Genomic DNA, 9,408 nt, shown 5'->3' on the forward strand with positions numbered 1-9,408 from the left:
GTGCAAAATTTTGCCCACAGCTATAAAAATATACAGTGTCTTCACTCAAGGTTCACGGCTTTTATATTGCCTGGTAAGTATAACTTTTAACATGTCAACATCCGCAATTATTTGAGCCAGTCACCTTTTCCAGTTCTTTGCTTGTTGTGTTTTATGAAGTAAATAGTTGGAAAAAGCTACCAAGAATGAAGGTAAGGAAAGAAGAGGGCACAGTAGTGCAAGGGGATTAGGAGACAGTTGTGTCATTTCCATCTAAAAGTGATGAAAACAACGGCACCAAGCCATTAAAATCCAGGGTGTGCTCTCTGGCAGGCCTTTGGCAAGAGGCATAACTACTTACTTAAGTGGGTCACAGCCTGACTGTTAATTTCCATTCATGGAATTTGTTTCATTTTCCGGTGTCTCAGTTAGCTCCAAGGTGATGCTTTATAAATAGTTGTGAGGGCATCATGGAGGTAGTCAGAGTTTCCAGAGTGGTCATCATTAACTTCTTTTTGTCAGTGTTTCTCCACCTTCCGATGAGGCTTCAGCAGAATCCGAGCTATCCTCCTGGAATCCAACCAGCAAGCTGTTATCAGAATTCTCCAGCCACTCCTGGATACCATTGCCAACATGCTGGAAAGAATTGTGCAGGGGAAATGCCAAGCCTTGCTGAATCAAGCAACTTCTTCAACCCAAAGTTGACTGGTAATTATCGTGGTGGCATTCATGGGACTGCAGGAGGTTCCATGAGCCCAGACCCAGCTCCACCATATTTGCTCAGTCCAGGGTATTGAAATGTTTCAACTCCAGGCAGAGAAGAGCTGGCAGAGGCAGGCTATGCAGGCAGCAAGTGTGGTACTAGCCTTCTGAATTCTGGGGTTCTTCTGGTGTGATTGGATTGTGGATAAAAGAATAAGAGCTTGGGCTTCCCTGGTGGCGCAGTGGTTGAGAATCCGCCTGCCGATGCAGGGGTCACGGGTTCGTGCCCTGGTCCGGGAAGATCCCACATGCCGCGGAGCACCTAAGCCCGTGAGCCATGGCCGCTGGGCCTGCGCGTCCGGAGCCTGTGCTCCGCAACGGGAGAGGCCACAGCAGTGAGAGGCCCGCATACAGCAAAAAAAAAAAAAAAAAAAAAAAAAAAAAAAAGAATAAGAGCTGACGGTTGATAAAGGCTGTGCTACCCACAAGCTCACGCTTTTGATTCAGATCTAGTCTGGATGAGGATGAGTGGTCCAGTTTGGATAGTCCCCAAAGTAACTCTAATATGGAAGTTTGGTTGAAGCAGGGCTTTGTAGTCAAATGAAGTTTAGCCATGATTCTTCGAGTTAACAGCTGCATGATCTTGGCCAAATCATGTCACCCCTCTGAGCTTCAATTTCCTCATCTGTAAAATGGGCATATACAAACTCCCTTCTGGGGTTGTTGTCAGGCTTAACTGAGATGTGCATGTAATAACACCTGACCTCCAGTACAAGGAATGCAATGAATCATTCCGACTTTTCCCCTTTAGTGTGTTTTATTATTAAAGCCTTAATATAAATAAATACCTTCCTTGTGAAACCAAATTCCAACCTTTGGTGATGATCATGCTTACTCTAGATTTTTTTTTTTTTGACTACTTGACTTTGGAAATTGTTCACTTTTAATGATGGTGGTGGTGATAATGATGACGATGATGAGTACTTATCTTTTATTCAGTACCTACCCTGTGTTAAGTGCTTTTCCTATATTATCTCATAAAATCATCATAATAACCCCATGAGGCAGGTATTATTATCCTCCTTTGCAGATGAGGAATGAGGTTAAGAAAGATTAAGTGGCTTGCTCAAGGTTATAAAATTAGGTAGCAGAAGACCTGGGACTTAAACCCAGGTGTGAGTCCAACACTATCATTCTTAACCACTGTGTTATATTGTATCCATGCTACTAGTTCACCTTATTTTTCCTCAAAACAAGAGATTTTCTGTATCCACAAAAGGTATAAAGGGTGCGTGAAAAAGGAACTCTTCCCAGTTTTAAATATCTTTTATAGTTTAAACTTACTTGATATCTTATTGAAACAAAAATTTTAATGGAAAGACAATCAAGAAGTCATTTTGATGAAAGAAAATTGAATTTCTTATTCTCCATAGACATTTAGAGAATAAATGTAATTCTGTGGAGAAAAGAAAATAAATTATGTTTAAACCAGAGTTTGAAAGAACTAATTATAGAGATAGACACAATTTAGAAATAATTGTAGTACTTAGGGTTTATGAAAATGCTCGAGAATTTGTAGACATGAAAACTTGTTTGTGTTCTTTTAAGATTCCAAATATTACTTTTGTATAAGAGCTCAAAAGTCATGTAATACTCACCTGCTCTCATATCACAAGGTATGAGAATATTAGATAAATATGAGAAATTTGAGAATATGAAAAAAATTCAGAAATTAAAGTAGACAAAACTATTTCTGGGGCCAAAGAAATAGTACTTCGAATAATATAAAGAGACAAACCATGGAGCATTTTTCATGGTGTGGGTGGGGAGGCACTCCTGTCTGTTGAGCTGACACCATTCAAGTCTGTTATTTATTGCTGCCAAGAAGCTTTTATTAGAATTCTTTTTCTTGGGTTTTGCTCAAAGGAACAAATGCCATTCTAATGCTAATATTGTCAAATGCCATTTATTGCTTGGATTTACTTTTCTAAAATTTGCCCTCTCTTTCTTAAATAAAGGTATGTCTCTCTCTAGGATACTAAAAGCCCTAATTTTTTTTTAATTGAAGTATAGTTGATTTGCTGTGTTGTGTTAGTGTCTGGTATATAGCAAGTGATTCAGTATATATATATATTCTTTTTCATATTCTTTTCCATTATGGTTGAAAAAATTAATAAATTATAGATATTAATAATAAATTACAGAATATTAAATATAGTTCCCTGTGCTATACAGTAGGACCTTGTTGTTTATTTTATATATAGTAGTCTGTATCTGCTAATCCCAAACTCCTGGTTTATCCCTCCCCTACTCCCTTTCCCATTTGGTAACCATAAGTTTGTTTTCTATATCTGTGAGTTGGTTTCTGTTTCATAAATAAGTTCATTTATGTCATATTTTAGATTCCACACATAAGTGATATCATATGGTATTTTTCTTTCTCTGACTTACTTTGCTTAGTATGATAATCTCTAGGTCCATCCATGTTGCTGCAAATGACATTATTTCATTATTTTTTGTGCTAAAAACCCTAATTTAACTGATGATGAGATTATTCCAAATAAGTAAAGCATGTTTGAGCAACTGGCTTATCAAGCAATTCACATTAACTGCCTTGGAGGAAAATTAGTAAATCTCATGTTGGTATAATAAATAGCACCTTTTCTGTTAAGCTTGATAAAGGTTATTCTTTTTAAAAAAAGAAGAACCATTTTCACTTTATTAATCTCATTATTCTACTGAAATAGCCCAATGACCTGAATGTTGCTCACTTCATGGCTTTACTTGTACCTCTAAGAACTGATGACCATGCTTCCTTCTTGAAACACTTTCTTGTTTGGCTTGAGACATCAATTTCTCTTGGTTCTCCTTCTATTCCACTGGCTGGTCAATTTCCCTTTATCTTCTGACTGCTAAATGTTAAAAATTTCAGGGTGTAGCCCTAAAACCTTTTCATTTCTTACTCTTTATTTATTCCCTCTGTAATACCATCCCCAGTCTCTTAGCTTTGAAAGCATCTATACACCAATGATTCCCAAATTTACATTTCTAGCCCTCTTTCCTAAATTGAGGTCTAGAGTAGATGGTCAACCATCTACTCAAATCTTGACTTAAACATCTAGTAGGAATCTCAAACTTAACCTGTCCAAAATCAAACTCCTGATTCTCTACCGACATCCTGCATCTCAGGAAATGCTAGCTCTGTCTTTCTAGCTGCCAAAACCTTATTTTCTGTCTTCCTCTGACACTCCACCTCCATCAGTAAATCCTATTGGCTTTACCTTGAAAATACTATTTATCAAAAATCTGAGCACTTTTCACCACTTCCATTTCTATTTTCCTGGTCTAGGCTTCCACTGTATTTCACTCCCTCACCTGAATTATTTCAAAAACTCCCCAACTGGAATCCCCCCACTACAGTCTGTTCTCCACATAGAAGCAACAATGATCTACTTAAATTGCAGGTAAAATCAAGTTACTCTTTTCCTCAAAACTTTTAATGTCTCCTCATCTCATTCAGAGTAAAATCCAAAGGCAATATGACCTGCAAGGCCCTACATGACCTCGTACTTTTACTTTTATCTCTTACCTCATACTTTTATCTCTTGTTGCCTGCCTCCTTGTACATATTCTGTTCCAGACACACCCCAGATTTCCTAGAACAAATACCTGTCTCACTTTTCAAGGTTATTTGCTCATCTGTTATCATTTTGGAAATATCTTTCTTGAGTACTCTTTCCCTTCTCCCTGGTCTTCCTGTATCCTTTATTCTGCCTTATTTTTCCCTATAGCACTTTTTACCACCTGACCCAATATATATTTATTTGTTTATTTTCCCTATTAGAATATTAGCCTATATTCCAGATTCCAGGACTGGCATACTAGATGATTCCAACCAAGCCTCCCAGTTGAAGGCAATTTAAAAAGCTGAAACACACACACACACACACACACACAAACACACACACACACACACACACACACACACACACACACATACATTCTTACAAGCATCAGAGACCTACCGAGATATTAAGAGATTAGAACAAGGAAACAATTAGCATTAAAGAGGTGAGTCAAAGCCTTTTTGGACAGGATGATTTACTGATGATGAGAAGAAAATTGAAAAACAGAGCTTCACTGAGACCTTGGGAAATGACACTTTGTAACCCAAAGGCCAAGGGCTGAAATTTGGCTCTGAGGCTCTTTGGCAACTCACTGGAAGCAGTTGAGACACAAACCTAAGCTTTTGAGGACTCAGATGCGTGAAGATTTGGAGACTGGCATTCATCTCCTTCAAAAACAGAGAGGCCGTAGTGTAATATCCCTTTTTCTGACTTGAAACACTCAAAGGCTACATCCTGGAGGCATGGTATCTGGATTTTAGCCCAACCTGCACAAAAACTCAAATCTCAGTCCTGAACTGCTAGTCTACTCAGGTGTTTTGCAGGGGGAAAATACACTGTGGAGGAAAATAACATCATTCTAGGTCTTAAATTATCGCCAAATGTAATTTTAATTTGTCCAGCAAAGTATCAAAGGTTATAAAGCAAATGAAGACTCAAGACAAATGGCAACGAATGTAGTTCCAAACCACCTATGCACTCAGCATACGAAAAGGTGCTCAACATCATTAGTCATCAGAGAGATGCAAATTAAAACCACAACAACATACCACTACCCATTAAATAAAAAATAAAGAAGCTGCTGATAACACTGAGTGCTGGTGAGGATACTGAGCAATCGGAACTCACATGCATCACTGGTACTAGTGTGAAACAGTACAGACATTTTGGAAAAAAGCTTGGCAGTTATTAAAAAGTTCAATGTACACTTAAACCACATGACCCAGAAATCCCACTTCCAGATACTTACCCAAGAAAAAGTAAAATATATATCCACACAAAAACCTGTTCACAAATGTTTACAGTGGCTTTATTCATACTTGTCAGAAAATGGAAATGTTTATCAATTGGTAAATGGATAAACAAACTGCTATAAACATACAGTGGAATAGTACTCTAGTATTTGCCGAGTATATTATTTAATAAGTATTATTAAATAAGTATAATATTTAACAGGTATTAATATTATATCTTATTTTAAAAGGAGAATTCCTTTTTAAAAAGCCACATTGACCCTTTTAGCACTGGTCTGACATTTCAGTCACCTCTGTGGACAGCTGACAGAACATATGGAAGTTTCTGAGAGCCAGAGAATGATGAACCTTTAATTCAGGGAGGGCAGAAGGCTTATCACTTCACATTTCTCCCTTCCATTTGGCTCTCTTACTTCCTCATCTGATTCAGTGCTCCTTTGGTCCTTCCTGCTGTCGCCTGTGTTTGGGCTCATAGTCCCCTCTGATATGGCCAGACAGCCAAGGATGTTTTCACATGAAGGGCATTTGCCGTGGGCTCAGCTGCCTCACTAATTTGGCTGATGTTTTACATCCCCTGGAGCAGGAGGGAGAAGTAGACTTGTAACTTGAGGACAGGACCTTGTCTTGCGCCTCTGTAGTGACCCACCATGGCCAAGCACAGAGCCTTAGATATGGTAGGTGCCCAATACATGTTTGCTTTGTGTACAGATTTGGTTTTTTAAAAGATACTAAATGTAGTTCCTAGCATCCTCAAGTGTAGTGAATGCAAGTTAAAATTACTCTGGCAGGAGTCATACTTAATTCATTGGAAGAGAAATAATAACCTTGATGTCCTCAATTTAAGAATATCGCCTATGTAATATATTTTCATTCATTCGTGTATTCAGCAAATATTTATTGAACATCTACTATGTCCTAGATTCTATGCCAAATTATTTAGGTTAAAGGGATACATATCCAAGAACAAAAATCAATTGTTAATTACAAGTTTCAAAGATATATATTGGTCTTTGCATATTTTGCTTCCTGGTGAATTTATTTTTCCTTTTCCTTTTTTTTTTTTTTTCTATAAGGAAAGAAGAGGTGTTGTTATACACAGATACCCTGGAACAGTGATTGGTGGCTGTCTCTTCTGTCCCAGTATGCTTAGAGGAGTCAGTTCATTTCTGTGAGTAACAGTAGCTTTCCATCATGGGGTATCTAAATAGGGGCAGATTGTTGGGGATGGGAGTGAAGTATCAGAACTCAGGAGAGTTAGGGGAGCCTGTGTAGTTCCAAATTACTTATCCAGCACCCCCAACCCTTCCTGTTGCATCCTCCTCACCACTGCCACGCTGTGACAATCAGCTTTTTTTAGTATCTGTTTTGTCCTGAGGGAAGAAGTTTCCCACATTTACTTTCTTTTTCTCAGTGGGAAAGATTCTATTGTTTGACTCTCATGTTTTTGCTACTTCATGTTTTCATTTAAACAGTAACTGAATTCAGGAGATTAAAGATACACAGTTAAATTGTCTGTTACTAACTGTAGTTTGTTTCCATCCTCCCTCTCTCCCTCTCCCCAGAATGCAAGTACTTCTTTCTTCTTGTGTTTTGATGGTTTTGATTTGATTTTGGTTTGTTTAGTTTGGGGTATTGGCATTGATTTTTAATAAAATTATGGTTGGCATTCCACAGAAATGAAACATCTAACAATGTTTAAAGACTTGCATGTGGACGATAGAATCACGTTCATTTTTATTGATGCTAAGTGGTGACTGAATCACTTTGGAGAATGATAAATTTTGTAGTTGATAAATTTTGTTTTCACTTGAAAAAAGAGTAGACAATGTAACATGACAGAAAACAAAAATTTGTACGTTTCCATTATAAATCTCCCCCAAATTTTCTAGTTTCCACTAGCATACGTGCTTTAATATATCACAGCTATGATCTTGGTGGTTGTGGAGAGCACAGTAGGAAAAAAGAGGAATGGAGGGAACATTCTAGATTGAGCCCAAGTGGTGTTCATTGCTGGGATTCAGGTACTTCTGGTATTTCCATCTGGAGGATTGTTAACACGGTGCACTAGGGGCCTCCTGAAGAAAAAAGTCCTAAGGGAAGAGCAAAGCCAGCGACGAGTTTGGCCAGTAAAAAAGGCTGCAGCGGTCAGAGGTGAGGTGGGTCTTCTGAGGATCGCTGAATGGGGAATCGCCAATTAGTGAAGCAGTAGGCTTTCGGTCATTGGAATCCAGCCTTCTAACGGCCATCCACTGCTACTCAAGCATTCCCAGGAGGAGTCGAACCTCCAGACCTCACTCAAGGTGATTATGTTACCCAACCAAACTTGGGTCCCTTTTCCCACTTGCAGTAAAGCCAATCTATTGACACTGGGTTGTGATGAAGAAAAGTGTAGCATTTATTGCAGGGCACCAAGCAGAGTTCAGGCAGCTAATGTTTAAAAGGCCTGAACCTCTTGCTTGGCACCCTGCAAGAAACAGTACCCTTTCCTTTACCATAGCCTGTTGTCAATAGATTGGCTTTACTGCCTGTGGGCGAAGGGACCCAAGTTTGGCTAGGTGACAATTTTGGCACCCCAGGTGGGATGGCAGTCCCGAGTGGGCGCCTCACCCATTCCACATTGGCTCCTGGCCAGTGGCAGCTCTTGGATTCAGTCCAACAGCAACCTGAGCACCTTTGTCTCAGGGACAGCCCCGAGTGTTTGCCACTGACCAGATGTTGCTGGCCCATGGCACTGTGATGAAGGAAACAAGAGGAAGGCGATATTCACGGGGGACGGTTTGTCCTGGGAAGGCCCCATAGGGCTCAGTTACAATTATTATTCATTAAACAAAATATATCTGCTCATGTGGGTAGGGAGAAGATTCTCCTTCTGGGAAGGTAAGGTGATCTCTGTATTGTAATGTATACAACAGGCAGAATAGCACTACATTTCTGAGAAGAAAGCATGCCAGAAACACTCCTTTTCAGCTACATACTGAGCTTAGGCGCCCCTGACCTCTGAGTACACCACTGACACTGTGTGATTGGTTTGGGATCTGTGTGCTTGTTTGTTTTCACGGGAAATGGGTTCATAACTTCCATTAAATTCTCAAAGGTGTCTGAAACCCCACAAAAACCGACCACTGTTTTATATGTGGTCTCTGCTCAGTCTCATCAACACACATAGCTTCATTTGTTACCTACCTAATGATTCTCTCAAGTATATATTCCCAAACCATTTACTCTTCAGAAATAAAATTTGTAGATAATATAACCATTCTACAAACACAAAACTAAGCTTAGTGCCTTAACTGTAAAGTAAAGGCAATATCTTAAAATGATTTATGATAAAAATTTTATGCATTTCATGCTGGAGAGGGTGTGGAGAAAAGGGAACCCTCTTGCACTGTTGGGGAATGTAAATTGATACAGCCACTATGGAGAACAGTATGGAGGATCCTTAAAGAACTAAAAATAGAATTACTGTATGACCCAGTAATCCCACTACTGGGCATATACCCAGAGAAAACCAGAATTCAAAAAGACACATGCACCCCAATGTTCATTGCAGCACTATTTACAATAGCCAGGTCATGGAAGCAACCTAAATGCCCCTTGACAGACAAATGGATAAAGAAGATGTGGTACATATATACAATGGAATATTACTCAGCCATAAAAAGGAACAAAATTGGATCATTTGTTGAGATGTGGATGGATCTAGAGACTGTCATACAGAGTGAAGTAAATCAGAAAGAGAAAAACAAATACTGTATATTAACGCATATATGTGGAACCTAGAAAAATGGTGCAGATGAACTGGTTTGCAGGGCAGAAATTGAGACACAGATGTAGAGAACAAACATATG

At 39.0% G+C, this 9,408-nt stretch overlaps 1 long non-coding RNA gene across 1 annotated transcript; it reads left to right on the forward strand.

Annotated features, from left to right (window-relative positions):
* The first annotated feature begins 6 nt into the window (after nt 1-6).
* Nucleotides 7-6,722, forward strand: LOC131761755 (uncharacterized). Its single transcript, XR_010841733.1, has 3 exons — nt 7-73; nt 502-687; nt 6,634-6,722. It is a non-coding gene; the product is annotated as an uncharacterized lncRNA (long non-coding RNA).
* Nucleotides 6,723-9,408: the final 2,686 nt, after the last annotated feature.

This window comes from Kogia breviceps, chromosome 8 (genome assembly GCF_026419965.1).
Source record: "Kogia breviceps isolate mKogBre1 chromosome 8, mKogBre1 haplotype 1, whole genome shotgun sequence".
NCBI lineage: Eukaryota > Metazoa > Chordata > Mammalia > Artiodactyla > Physeteridae > Kogia > Kogia breviceps.